This window comes from Canis lupus, chromosome 37 (genome assembly GCF_011100685.1).
Source record: "Canis lupus familiaris isolate Mischka breed German Shepherd chromosome 37, alternate assembly UU_Cfam_GSD_1.0, whole genome shotgun sequence".
Lineage (NCBI taxonomy): Eukaryota > Metazoa > Chordata > Mammalia > Carnivora > Canidae > Canis > Canis lupus.
Window position 1 is genome coordinate 23,674,290 of NC_049258.1, and position 12,300 is coordinate 23,686,589.

Below are 12,300 nucleotides of genomic sequence, written 5' to 3' on the forward strand. Positions count from 1 at the left end.
TGTCTGGCGGACCTTGAGGAACTGACTACATTCTCCTTCAGGCCTCAGTCATGGGAGAGGAGGCCCAGGGTCAGAACTGAACTACTCAACTGGATGAGGTCCTGAGTCCAAGGACCTCTGGGGTCTAAATGTTCTTACTTCTGGTGCATCCACAGTCCTGATGAAGTTGGTCTCCATCATAGAATTTTCAGTCCACTGAAGGCAGGGGGAGGATAACTGTCCACATGGGGTAGTGGAAGTCACCTCCAGTGGCCCTTGTCCATTCAACCCTTATAGGATTCTGACAGTAATTTCTTTATTGGTGGAAGAAAGGATTTGTTTTACCCCAAACCAACCTGAGGAACCTGTGAAGCAAGGCTTAAGAATGGTTCAAGTTTCAACATAAAACCTACCTGAGCCTGACCCTGACTCTGACACATAGCAGCTGTGGACACTGTGCCTGAGTCCTCTCTGCCACACAAGGAGGATAACGACCTTCATGATTGTTGGCTAGGAAGAGTTGGTGAGTTCATGTGTTGTGTGCTCAGCACAATGTCAAGTTCAATTTCAGATAACCTCCTCCTCTTCCTCTCTTCTTTTAATTCATTGTGGTTTTCTTTGTCTCTTTCAGGACTTTCAGCACTGATGATTCATGGTCACAAAGGGGTCAAAGGGCGTGTCAGTACAAGAATGAGTGACCTGAGAGGGGGCCACCAAGCACAACCTCCTCACATCGGAAGTAGACACCACTGGTTTCCTGAGTAAAAGAAATTCATCTTCCCAGCTACTCAAGGGGCCAGGTCCTCCACGTCAAGCTACTTAAGGGTATTAGAGAAAGAAGCCTGAAAAAATTGTTCTCTGGTACCAGTGAGACCAGGCACAGATAAGAAGGGACAAGGATTTAGTGGAAGAGAGGAAGGCTAGATTCCAGGAAGTTTTCCTGGCAGAGGAAAGGATGAAGTATTGCTGTGGATATGATTGGAGGAAGTGGTGTCCTCCTCAGGAGGGTTACAATGTATGGTTCACTTACATGGGCTGAGGACGGTTTTCCATAAGGAGATAGGGGCTGACTTTCCAAGGAACTTAGCCACCTGAGCAGTCTGTCAGCAACTCTTCAAAGACACAAAGTCGTGGCTCTTATCAACTAGGGAACCATCTTTAATTTAATCCCTTTGCAGATAGAATAAAGGTCCCAGAGGCCCTATGCCCTGAAAGAGGCACATCCCCTGATGTCTGGCCCCCAGTGCACCCTACCTCCAGGTATGCAAGCCTTGTGTAATCCACTCATCTCCAGCATGGATTTACCAACTCACTTCTGGTGAATAGAATACAGTAGAAGCAGTGCTGGGATGGGACGTCACTTCTAAGATTAGGTTACAAAAAACACTGAGACTACAGTTTTAGAGGCCTCTGTCTCTCTGTCTGTCTGTCTGTCTCTCTCTCTCTCTCAGCATTCAATAAAGATGTGGTGATTGACACGGGAATTGTTCTATCCATAAACTGACACTTGGGTATGAGAGGGAAAAATGATGCAGGACTAGATGTCACCTTGCAGTGAGGGTAGATGAGATCCTCAGAAAGCAAGGGAACTTTCTGGATCTGGGACTTTGTAGGCAGCATTCACATACATGACTTCAGTTTCTCCACCCCCACCCTAAGTACATAAAGTCATCTAGCGTCTAAGCTCTTGTCCTCAAAAGTGGTATCTGAACTGTTTGCTCCTGTCGCCAGAATAATCAAAGCAGCTCAGTCTCCGCCTTAGCTGGATGAGGAAGAAAGGCTGGGGGCTAGATTCACCAGCTGGGAGAGCCATGTTAGTCTTTTGGCTTTGTGCTCACCCTGAATGACAAAGCACCAACAACTGCGGGCTGCCCCTGAGGCATCTGACCTTTTCATCCCTGAGAGTCTGTGGTCTTAAGGGAAGAATGACATAATGGCCCTCTGTTCTTAGTTGGGCTAAGCTGGGCTAATGGGGGAATTGTGAAAGCCCTGGGGTGAGCAAGGGTCCTCTGGAGGTCAGCTTGTCCATTCTCCCACCTCCAGGAAGGCCAGCTAATTATCAATTTACTAGGTCAGAGATACAATGGCGAGAAGGTGAGTCTGACTCTCATGTCAGATGTAGGATGTAGAGGAAGCAAGATTCCAGTTTGCTTGGTCAATAATCTACTTCATGTCCCCAGTGGTCTGCTCTTCTTGCCTCTGTTTTCATCAATGGGTCCCCGTTTCATCCTGTGTCTCCTTACTCTGTCTGAGGTTCAGTTGATTCTGGAGACAAAAGCCTTAATGCCCGTTAAATAATTGATTTTGGCCTCTGTCACACTCACGCTTTTTCAGATTTCTCTTTATCTTGAAGATTTTCATTAAGAACAGAGTTTACCTTCTTGACATCTGGGCAAGGCATAGATGGTGGCAAGGCAATGGCAAATACAGAAATTAAGAATTCAGGAACTTCAATGCTGAGAGGGTTCTCCGGTTTTAAGCATCTCTCTCTGCCACATGAAGGGTTTGGGCGACTGAAAAAGCTCTGAGGAGATGAGTCATGTGGAGAAGATGACCCACGTCAGGGTAGATCAGAGTCTAACGCCTTGACTTTTGCCTTATCTCATGGTCTTTCCAAAACTTTGGGATTATAGACAAGACACGACTGCTTGTTTTTCTAGAGAGAAAAAAGAAATCCTATCCCTAAAAAATAAGGAAGAGTGAAGAAGCTCTTTGGGCTCATTAAACAGGCTGTTATAAGGCTTCTTAGACTTCAAATAATTCTTACCAAATAACATTTTGATGAGTTAAGTGTAAATGAATCAGAAACATATGAAGAAAATTTCTTTGGAAATACACAAGGGTTTCAGAAGCAAGGAGAGTCACCCTCACCCCCAGCCCATCCCCTTCCCCTTTGGTTCTGGGTTTGGGAGTTGGGAACTTCCTCCCTCCATGGACTCACTGATGGGACTGCCCACCCACTGGCCACCCAGCATGCTCCCGGATTCTCCACTGGAATTCCGCTTCATCTCCTGTGGCTTAGTGGCCAAGTGGCTGGGATGGGCTAAGAGAGAAAGGGCCAACTGGTGAGAGAGACAGATGAGAAAAAGAAGGGAGACACAGGGAGTAGACAACCCAAGTGCTCAGAAAATCAGCCACGTGCTGTGTGCAGGGAAGGATGCATTTGTGGCTTGAGGCTGACTTCAGATTTGGGGCTCTTTGGAAAGAAGTTCATAATATTTTTTTTCTTTCTTTCTAAGCAGCAGGAAACTCTCTTGACCTGTGCTCAGTTTTTTGTTTTTTGTTTTTTTTTTTTTCCAGGTTGCTACGGTTTTCTGGAGCTTGCTTCTAAGTCTCTGTAGGGTCTGGGACGGGCAATGCTGAATTCTCCAAGATGAGGCATTTATGAATGGAAACCATACCTCGGGACTGCCTCAGATCCTAGGAGCACCTTTTGCTTGTCTCCTACAGATTCATCCTGCCTTCCTGTGCCAAGCACGAGTGGCCCACAGTAGATGGGATGACCCCTCTGTGTACCTGGGCATTCCGCAGCCCAACACAGCTTCCTGGGGTGCAGTCCCGGAGCTGAGCAGCGTCTGCAGGGTGGTCTGGTCCCCTCTCTCTTCCTGCCTTCCTCATCTTTGCTGGTTGGCTGTTGCCCTGGCAAGGCCAGTAGGAGTGTTCTAGTCACAGACTCCATGCAGAAGATGTGAATAGTCCTCATATTTTACTCTTTGTGTCATATGCTTAGTTTCTGTTTCCCCAAAGCATACCTCGAATCCAGGATCTGGGGGCAAGAGTTGATTTGTGAGGTGATTCCAGGCAGCAGGGTAAAGAAGAGGAAAAGTATGATGGGGAAAGGAGGAAAGTCAATAAAAGGTACGTGTGTTAATAAGCAGGTAGCCTATGTAGGCAGCTAGGTTCAGTCGTGATGGGCCCCCCCTGAGAGAAACCCACCTCGTGAGGAGGCCAGGGTGTTCTTTTACCAACTACCACACCTCACTGGTTGTTTTCAGGGCATTAATTTCCTAGAGCTTTTGGCCGACTCTATGTGTGGGTAAATCAAGTTCCTGAAGCCGCAGAAAGCCCTGGGGCAGAGAGATGATGGTGACAGAGGTAAGAAGCTATTGAAGTACTGGCCTTTGAGGGGCAGGAGGGAATATGGTCAGGGCTTGGTCGCTTCCTCCTACAAATACCTGGATATGCCTCCACTCCTCTTTCTCTGCTCCTTCATACTTGACCCACCTCCAGCTCAAATTTTGGATGTAGGAGGGAAGAGGGAGTAAGATAAAGCAGGCACCCCTCCCACAGCATCTGTCGTGGGTACCAGAGAGTCAGAGGGCTAGATGCGTTTTTGCACTGCCTGCCAGGCTGTTGGGCAGAGCGTCTGGCCCAAGGGTGGTCATGCTCACAGGCACCTTGTATCTGCTGAACAATAGAGCAGGGGCTGAGCTCTCCCGCCTGCCGTGGGCTGGAGCATGTCAAGGTTGGCACAGTCATCTAAAACCTTACTTTGGGGATCTTTCTATTTTCCCTCCCACCCTTCCTGGGATCACTGGTCAGCCTCCGAGCCTGGCTGTTGCTCTGAGAGGCCCAGGAAACAGGAAGAAAGGAAAGTGGCCTAGTGCAATCAAATTGAGACCATCTGACACACGAAATAGTGTTATGCCAGGAGCCATAGTTAGATGTGCTATGGGTTCAGAGAGGACAAGAAAGGGGAGAAGGGGGACAGCCAGATCGAAAGCTGTGAGGTGGAAAGTTTTATCTTCAAGAGGGTTTTGTGCAGATGCGATGGCTTCCTGTCCTATAAGCCTGTAAGGGTCTCTCACCCAACACTGAAGTCCTGCTTTAAGGCCGTCACGTCCACCCATTCTTTATTCCTTCAATATCGTATCATGCCTCTTAGCCCTAAAAAAAAAAACAAAAACCGAAAAGCTTTCAAAGGCCAGAGACGACCTCACCCTTCTTCTTGAAAGTGACCAAGCCGAATGGGTGATTGGCAACAGGTCCTAAGGAGGATTTCCGTCAGGTGAGCCGCCCTTGGCTCTGGGTCATTAGGACAGAGTAGAAAAAGGAACAAGAGAGGAGATCACCAGGAGTCGGGTGGGAAAAGAAAGCATGGTGCCGTGGTCATCTCCTTCCCAGATGATTCACGCCGTCATCACTTCCCATCTATGACCCCTGGGCTCACAGCCATCCCGAGGCCTTTCCTGCCCAGCTCAGCTGGAAACACGTGGACTGACAGATGTCTCCTTCAGGAACTGTAGCCTCTTCACACCCGTCCCAGGGTGGCCACTCCCTTCCAGGCTGGTGGAAAGAACAACACTTCATAGATCTTCTTTGAGCTGCCTGGCCTGGGGCCCTGTGGCCACTCCAGCCCTGGGCATCGTCCTCCTGGCTCTCACCTCCCACCTCTCACACTCCATCATCTACCTCTGGGGTGGGTGCTCTCCCTTCCCGTGCAAGCCCCTTGCCCTCGCTTCCTTCAGTCCTGTCGGTTCCCAACATCTCAGCGTAACTTCCTGCCACCAGGTGCTCTCTTGACCTCCTCATGCACTCATCTTGCTGTGACGATTTGGGCAAGCAAGTGGCACACCCTCTCTTCAGCCATCCAGAGCCCACACCGTCTCTGCCTGCCTTTCTTCCGCCAGCAATGTCCCTTTCCACATCTCAGGGTGGCCATCAGAAGTCAACAAGACCATCTGGATGAAAGTGCATCAGAAACCACAGAATCTCCAGAAATAAAAGGAATTACACCATCTGTTTTGACAGAGAAGGACATGCAGGTTCGAAGAAGTTCGCCCATTCTGTGATGGATGGAAGACGAGGCTCCTTCTTGTCCATGGTGCTCACACTTCATTGTGCTTGGAATGCCCGGGGGAGCTGGGGGGAGCGCAGATTCTCGGGACCTCCTAAGAAACTCCATCTGGTGGGTGTGAGGAATCTAGACTTAAAACACATATCCCAGGTTCCAGGGGGCTCCTGGCCAGTTGCTCTGACCATTGTCCATCTGCACCTAAGTCAGTCTTTGCTGCTGGATCCCCACCTGGACATTTGTCAGTCCATTTTCTATTTTCCAAAAGACTTGGCTTGGGGCTCAGGCCTATGAACTAATAGTGAAGACGTATTTGGTAGCTGGCTCCTCAAACACTAGCCTTTGAGACTCTGGAGGGTGAAGTCAGAGTTCTCAAGGTAGGTGCAGGAGGAGCAGTGAGGAGAATGTGTCTTGCCCAACAACATGGCTGAGGAAGCCCTCTGAGCACAGGCCATTGAGAGTCACGAACATCATCCACTAGACCAGCCAAGAGGGGCTGGAGGCACTGACAGCGACAGCTGCTCCCTCCCTGTCCATACCCGCCCTTCTCACCTAACACACATATGCAGGCTCTTCCCCAGGGCCTTGTGGCTCTGTTCCTTGCTCACCTGTGGGATCTTCCCCCCATATCCCCAGAGCTCCCCAGGGCAGTGTGGGGCCTGGAATGTCTCCCAGGGTTGGCGGGGAGTCAGTTCTGAGACATGTGCAGGGAAGCAGCTGGATGAAGGTGCTGTGAGCTGATACTGACCACGTGATAGGAGATTGCCAGTTCTCCAAAGCAGGCTGGGCCCAGGGTCAGGGGTCACGGGGCCTACCACGGAGCCCAGAGGGAGCCGACCAGCTGAGAGGATCAGCCATGGGGAGGAGGGGACACTGCAGTGGACAGTGATAAGGGAGATGGGAAGAAGGGGGGCCCAAAGCTGGGATTCTTGTCCCATATCTGGCAAGACCCATATCTGTGTGTCTCCCAAACGGTACCTCACTTCCAGGGGCCTCTGCCTGAGTAGAGCATGAGCATTCGCTGTCCAGGACAACACATCTTTAAAGAAAGATGATGGGCCATGAGACACCTGGGTGGCTCAGTCGGTTAAGCAGGTGGCTCTTGATTTTGGCTCAGCTCTTTATCTCGGGATCATGGGATCGAGCCCTGTCAGGCCCCACCCACACTCAGCGGGGAGTCTGCTTGAGATTCTCTCTCTCCCTCTGCCCCTCCCCCTATCACTAAGATAAATAAATTGATATTTTAAAGAAAGCTGATGGGCCCAAGTCAAGGCTTCTTAAACCATTTTTTATGGAGAGAGGTTTCTGCTGCTAGAGCATCCCTCTGAGGAGCTTGAGAGGAGTGGAGTCTTGACCAGTTATTGGCCTTACTGTTTTCATTCCTCCCAAGGGTTCCTTGGGGGGAATTTCTGGGTTTTTTCCTGAGCTGAAGAGGACCTTTAATCTGGTCAGTGAGTAAGCACACCATGACTCTCCCCCTGGCTGTGGTAGGTCAGCCAGCCAGGGATGGGGCAGCCATTGGTGGTCCAAAGGCCTGAGGCATGGAGGGCTTCAGGGCGGGCCAGGCTCATGAGTCGGCTTGGAAAGAGGGTGTCTATTTAGTGTTTCCAGAGCACCAGAAAATACCCCAATGGCGCACAGTGTCTGAGCTTCTGAGTCTTTCACTGCTGTGCACAGTACCATGACTCATAATTTCTTATTAGATGAGCTAATGAACACATTTATTTATTTACTGGGACTTGATGACTTCCCGTCTGTGAGTCCTCAAAGAAAAACCTTTGTGCTGTAAGTCGCTCCAGCCCACATCTTTGCTGGACTTAGCTTTGCTGGTCACTTTCTCACCCTTCTTTCTAGGCAGCTGGTTTGGTAAGAGATTCTAGGGGAAGCCCGGGGGATGCACAGTGGGCCAGGAACTGGGGCAGAAGAGAGGCAGGCTGGTGGGAGGGGCACGCTCTTCAGTAAGGCATTTCCCTTTATGGACGACCTAGATGGACCGCCCAGATGCCCCTTTTGGGACAGGTTTGCCGCCCAGCTGCAGGTTTCCAGCTGTCAGCTCCACCAGGGCCAGCGTCAGCTGCAGAGAATGATTTCCCCGAAGGTCACCCACTTGTTCCCGACTCTGATGACTGAGCAGGATAGGGTACCCAGGCTTGGCCAGTCCTGCTTGACCAAGGCCACAGGTGGGCAGCAGTGCTTACTCAGAGCTCCACACCAGTGTGTCCAAGGACTTGTCGGGCTACATCTTAGTTCAAATTCTTCCTCTGCCCATTCCTGCACGGTTCTCCCCAGGGGTGGTTCAGAGCCATGCTTCAGGCCCAGTCCCAGCCCTCAGGTGGCTCCATGCCCTGAGTGTGGATAAGGTGGGGGCGCAGTTCTCCAAAACACAACCTGACAAATCAAATCAATAGCTACCAGTATGTGCTGATGGGTGGGACATTATTAGAGTTGGCTGTCTATGGGCATTCAGCTGTCCAAAACAATCACAGCAATCCTATTCCTGCCTCAGGGCCTTTGCACTTTCTGTTCTCTCTGCCAGGAATGTTGGAATTTGTGTCCAAATGTCACCTTCTCAGAGAGAGCTTCCTGGTCTCTTAACTGAATTGGTCCTCTATCTAACCCTCAGGTGTTCCATCATGTACCGTGTTGTTCTTTTCTGTTAAAATCAATAGCAAATTAATTTGGATATCTTCTTTTGGCATGTATCTTTGGATACTTATTTTTCAGTATCTATCCATTCCCACTAGAACATAAACCCCATGAAAGCAGGGACCTCTCTATCTTGTTTGCCTCTGTGTCCCCCAGGACCTTGCGGGGTGTCTTGAGTAAGTACTCAATAGATAATGAATGAATAAATGAGATGAACACGCAGTTATTGAGTGAAAACAACAGAATCTAGCTAGAATATAGCAATATTTTGTTTCCAGTATATTAATTACTGCTTTTCCCTTCTAGTTAAGTGATGTAGGTTTTCACCCAGAACATGGTAGATAAACTTTTTCTGCAATGAGCCAGTTTTGGTAAGTATTTTTGCCTTTGCAGGCCATAAGATCTCTATTGCCACTACTTAGCTCTGCTGCTGAAGTGCAAAAGCAGCCATAGAAAATATGTAAACAAACAGGCTGTGTTACAATCAAATTGTATTTGAAAAAGTAAATGGCTGGCCAGATTTGGCTGCCAGGCCATTGTTTGCTGTCCCTGACTGAGAATAGTAATAATGTAAAATTGCCTATAAAATAAGATTTATTGATGTAAAAAAAAAAAAAGAGGAAGTCTAGTGAAATAATAATATTACCTAAACAGCTTTACGGAAACCATATGCAAATTCCCGAAGTTGGAGAGAATTCAGTTCTAATTTTTCTTGCATCATCTGTGGCCACAGCCATGGAGGTGAAGGAGGCTGGAAGGGAGAAATCCTTTTAATTGAATGTGGCCAAACCGTGGGAGGCTCACACTTAGATATTTCCAAGAGCCTGGCGGACTGGAGTTTTTTTTTTTTTTTTTTTTTGTCCTCTTGCTGTTTTCCTATACCCTTTCTGCCCCCCGACCTCCGGTCCCAGAACTAGGGGCTGTCCGAAAATGTTCTTGCTTGGGTAAATTGTCCTTCTTTGGGCTTTAACCTCAGGGCCAGGGGTGGTCATGGCCACACTTACCTATCTCATAAATATACCCTGAGCTTAAGCCTAAACCTAGCTGGGCGCTGGGGAGGTGGGGCCAGCAGAAGGTGACAAGGTCAGTCTGAAATTCCTGAGCCTCTGGGAACAAGGAAGGCTCTGATCTACTGAGTACGTAACCATAAATCAAGTCTGCTCTAAGGACTTCATATATATTAACTGATTTGATCAGTAGCCATTGCCTAGTAATAATGATATTATCTCCATTTTACAGATCAGAAAATTGAGGCATTGGAGCCTAAGTAAGTTGCCCAAGGTTACTCAGCTGGCAGGAGGCAGGGTCAAGATTGTAACCTGGATGGTAGCTCCTGAGTCCATGCTGCTAATGGATTCTCTGTGACGCTACAGAGTCTTGAGATAGCACTGCTGGGGGCTCCACACTTGGTGAATGTTCTGTCGCTGTGTTGAAATTCTTAATTTCAGAGCACAGTTTCGTGATGCACTGGACCCAGGTAATCATCGTCCTCTTCTTTCCATGGGTATAAGTCTTTCAAGGTTCAACTCAAGTCCTACCTCCTCCAGGAAGCCCATCGTGATTCTTTCCCAATTTCTGGATAGTCTCCCCTCCTCAACCACCATAGGAGTTATGGCCCATACATGCCACTCAGTTCTTAGTCACATTGATCATTCTCTGCCTTTGCTGGACTCTTCTCTTTCTGTGAGTGGAAGTTTTGTTTCTCCCATCTGGTTATGAACTCACTGGGGCATGGGGAGATGAGATGCCATTTCAGCTGAGCACTATGATATAGGGGAGACAATTATTTATATTCTTCCCAACTGCAAGATCCTGTATTTATCTTGGTACCCTACAGCACACTAAGCCCAGACTCTGTCAGCTGTAGTTCAATAAACAATGGCTGATCTTTTTCTGCTCTTCCACCCTTTCTGTCTCTGACCAAGCAGGGTTAGAGTAGGGCTCTGCTCTACTCAAGGTTTCTAGAATGATAAGGCAAGAAAGGATCTCAGAACTCATCTTGTCAAATCCATTTTTGGATAAAGAGGTCTCAGAAAGGTCTAGTGTCTTACTCAAGGGCACACAGTTCATGGGGGCCCAGCAGGGAGCACAGGACACTTTCCTATGCAGATGCTTCCATCCTTTCATGCCTTCCTCTTTGGACAGATGTAGACTCTTCCTGGGAGTGCAGGTGGGAAGCAACCCTTCCTGTCTGAAGCAGTTGACTGGATTCTCGCTGAGACCAGCAGTCCATCAACCCAACTGGCTTGTGGCTTCCTCTGTGGAATGGCTCCCTGGAGCTCCCACTGAGAAGCTCCAGGAACCAGCTGCCTGTCAGCCACCTTATTAAATTGGTTTCCAGATGTCTCCATCTCAAATTGAGGAAGCAGGAGGAGGGTGAGGGGCTGAGAGTTTGTTTGTTAAATGAAGTCTTCAGAGTCTGTAATAAATAATGTCATGCACTAATGGAGCAGGTAATCTCCTGAGACATGGTGATGCAGAGGATGTCCTCAGTGAGGCTTACGTAAAGATGAGAGAGGCCAAGAGACAGACAGACCACACCATTTGGGAGCAAGGACAAGAGAGAAGAGATATATGGACAGAAGGTTAGAGACTGAGTGGAGATGGGGGAGCCCACACAACTGTGAGTGTGTCGGAGAGAAACTGGACAGAGAAAGAAGAGGAAGCAGAAAAAGAGAGACAAGGACAGAGGGCCGAAATCTGTCCTCATGTTGACCTGCTAGTATCTGTTTGTCTCCTTCAGAACAGCTGGTAAATCCACAGCCAGCCCTGGAGAACTCCCTCTGTGCAAGACTTGAGCTGGTGCTTTGCAGATATCAGCTTTTGGACTTTTTGCAATAACCTCACAAGGTAGCTGCGTTGATTATGCCCATTTTATAGAAAAGGTAAGTGTAGCTCAGAGGACTGAAGGAACTTACTCAAAGTCACACAGTGGTAGAGAAGTCTACTTCCCACGCTGTGCCATTAACCATCCCAATTGGCGGTCACATTTGGGAGAACAAACTTTCCAGGCTTGGCTCATTCCACTGATGAGCACAGAAACTGTAGCAGGTTGGTATTACCTAAACCTAGTATCATCCTTACAGAGAATTATGAATCTGTATGAATGTAGGCACAGGGAGAGGGTGCAGAGCAGGAAATACAAACACATCCTCCTTCTAACCAGTTATCTTGAAACCCATTGCATACCCCTGGTTGGACAGACTTCGCTCCCTCCAATCCATGACTGCATCCACCAGCTTGGGCGCCTCTTTTCTGCCTTAACCACTATGAGGGAGCATTTATACACACAAAAAACTTGGGTATATTGGCTTCCTGGGGCTGTTGTCACAAATTATCGCAAAAAAAACCCCACAAAAAATGAGTTAAATAATTATCGAATTTGTGGCTTAAAAAAGAAAAACGTGAATTTATTCTTTCATGGTTCTGGAGGCCAGAAGTCTGAAAACAAAGTACAGGCAGGACCATACTCCCTCTGAAGGCCCTAGAGAAAAATTCTTTCTTGCCCAGTTCCTAGTTTTGGTGGCTTCTGTTGAGCCTCAGTGTCCCTTGAGTTGCAGTTGAATCTCTCCAGTCTCTGTCCTCATCACTTGCCCTCCTCCCTTGGGTCTCTCTCTCTGTATCTAAATCCCCCTCTTACACAGACACCCATCTTTGGACCAAAGCCTCACCCTAATCCAGAATGACTTTACCTTTGATGGCATCTGCAAAGACCCTATTTCCAAATAAGGTCACATTCACAGGCACTATGGGTTAAGACTTGACATATCTTTTTGGGGGACACAATTTGACCCCACTACAATGAAGATCCATGGAATGTATAGGGGGTAGAAACATAAGAACAAAAGCAAAAGGAACAAGTTTGTGACAGACGAGTGTGA